Raw genomic sequence first — 2,726 nt, forward strand, 5'->3', positions numbered from 1 at the left:
GCCTCTCTGTGCCTCAGTTTCTCCATGTGTAAGTGGGGGTGGGGTGGGGTGGGACACGACTCTGTGCTCTGGAGTTTGGCCAAAGTCTTTGGTTTGTCAGAGAGGCAGTCAACATCTGCTGTGAGCGCTGCTGACAGAGATGCTACTTCTCCTATAGAGACGCTTCAGGTAAGACCTTAGGACAGATGGGAGCTGTGCTTACATTCTGTGTATGAAAGACTTTTCCTCAGTTTCTAGCTACAAACCTGTGATTTTCTAGGAATCTCACCAGAAATTCAACTTACAGTAAAAGACACATCCCAACCCTCTAGTGCAGCACTAAGACCCATGGTTTTCCCTTATATTGCAATCCTTTGAAAGGCACCTCCAGAGTCACCCTGTAAGCCCATGTCCACCCTGTCACAGGATATGGTCACTTGGGGAGGTGGGACGTGGGGAGTTTAACTATACTTATTCCATGCTGCACCCAGATAGGTGCAAGGCTCTTCAGAAACTCTAAGGCACTGCTCCAGGGGTGAGAAAGCCAGAGCTGGTATGGTGGTACTCGGGCCTGCGAAGAGGACAGGGCCGTGTGTTTCTCAGATTCTTGGACATCCAGGTGACACTGGGAGTCACAGAGAGCAAAGAATGGAGTCGGGGGTCCATGGGCTGGTGGCAGCATCTAGTTCGGGGCTGGGGAGGAAAGGGGAACTCCGGCTTGTCTCACAGGGTGATTGTCCTCAGTTTGGCAGAGGCAGGCTTGGTGGCAGTTGTGACTGGGAGAGCAGAGAGGCCTTCTATGAGAGATTAGGCTGCGGCTCTGTAGGTGAAGGCCTTTTTTGTGGCTCCCCGCCATGGATCTTGATGAAAAGAGACAGTCCATGGTTCTAAACAGTTTATGGCGGAAAATGGGTGAGTAAGATCACACCCATGTTCTCAGGGCGGGCGGGCCTGAGATTAAATACCCTTTGCAGGGAGGAGTGTCTGGGAAGGGAAGCTCATTGGCTAAGCCCTCCAGGCCTCTAGGTACCTCACTAAATAGGAGAACTCTGTCTTGGGCCTATGTGACCATAGGACATGTTTCTTTTATGTGAGAAGCATGACATGTGTTCCAAGCCAGGAGTCTGGCAGGGACCTGGAAGTTGCCTGAGCCTCAGGTGTGTGCCCACCAGGTCTCCGGGTCTCAACCTGCTCTACCTTACCAAACTTCCTGGAATACATGATTTTACATCCCCTATCCCCCTGTGACCTCCTTTATCAAAGCAGAAGGAGAAAGGGCTGCAAGATGGCTCAGCAGTAAAGGTCTTGCCACCATGCCTGACCTGAGTCCAAGGCCTGGAGCATACATCGTGGAAGGAGATCAAACTCAGGTCCTCAGAAATGAACAGCAAGTACTTTAGCCACTGAGCCATATCCCCAGCCCAGATGCCTGCCTGTCCTTTGAGGACTTTAGTGGCAATTAGATGAGGAAATAGGCTAGCTCCCGGTTTGGTAGCTATAATTCTATTCCTGGGATAAGTTCCAGTGTTGAGCTGGGCAGAATAAGGAGAGGAAAAGTCATCTCCATGGAATGTCAGGAGCCACCTCTGCTGAGGGCCACCTCAGCTTTGGCCTGTCAGAGAGACGTCGGCCTGTTCCTCTCATGAGCACACAGGTGCCAGGACTGCAACTTAAAGCTTCTTTCTAAGTCCACAGCTTACTGGGTCTCCTTGGCTGTGTCAGCCCCACCTCTTTCCCACTATCCCCCACCCCTGAGGTCTTGCTCTTGTGTTGTCAGGCCTTCTTCAGGCTGATGTGACCCCTGATTAACTTAGCAAATCCTTCCTTTGCTCATCTCAGGGTCTTATCACAAGGCCAAACCAAATCAATTCATATGTATGCAAGCATGTTCCCAGCAGCTGCCACAGGCTTAGGCAACAGATGGTGTCTGACATTCATTAGGTTGGCAGGGACAGCCCCGGAGGCCATTCAAAAATGGGTAGAACAGGAGTTGGGAGGTGGAGAGAAGGCAATGATTTCTCAGGGTTAGCAGGCGTGGGCACCAAAGGCAGGGTGAGGCAGTTTGGGCCAGCTCCTGGGAACTCTCACAGCCTGTGAGCTGGCTATAGCCCAGGACATTTGCACACTTGTCCCCTACAGGGGCTGCATCCGGACTTCATTACTGAAATACTTTCCCCCATGGACCAGGCAGGACAGTCAGTGTGACAGATGCCAACCAGGCAGGTCTGGACCTAAGGAACAATGGTTGAGAGAGGATTCCAGCATTCGCTAGAAACAAGGTCATAAGACGGTGGGTCCCTTTTGAATTGCCTTACCCAGAGGGGAGAAGGCTGGGCTTGAGAGGTCTGGTTGCAGCAGCCTCTCTGTTGCATGGCCCCCTGGGAAAGGTTACACTGAAATGACTCTCACAGCCCAGACACTGCTGTGACTTGGCTCTGAAACTGTCTTAACTGCCCCATGCCAGTGGGACTATTTTGAGAGATGGAAGCCTGAGGAACGGGAGTTCAGCAGGCAGGACTTGGCCACTCCGGGTAAGCCTTTGAAGGTTATATCCAGTCTGCTTCCTGTTGGGCTGTTTCCTGGTCCCCAGTTCCCGTTTTCATTTCTGTGGCTGTAATAAAATGCCCGGAGCAGAGCATCTTTTAGGGTGGTTACTTGGCTTACAGTCCTGGGCTACAGCCCATAACTGCAGGGAGGTCACGGATGAGCTGGAGACAGCTTGCATTAGTTACTTTCCCATCACGGTG

This window comes from Mus caroli, unplaced genomic scaffold (genome assembly GCF_978045245.1).
Source record: "Mus caroli unplaced genomic scaffold, Mus_caroli_1 scaffold_1, whole genome shotgun sequence".
In the NCBI taxonomy this organism is placed as follows: domain Eukaryota; kingdom Metazoa; phylum Chordata; class Mammalia; order Rodentia; family Muridae; genus Mus; species Mus caroli.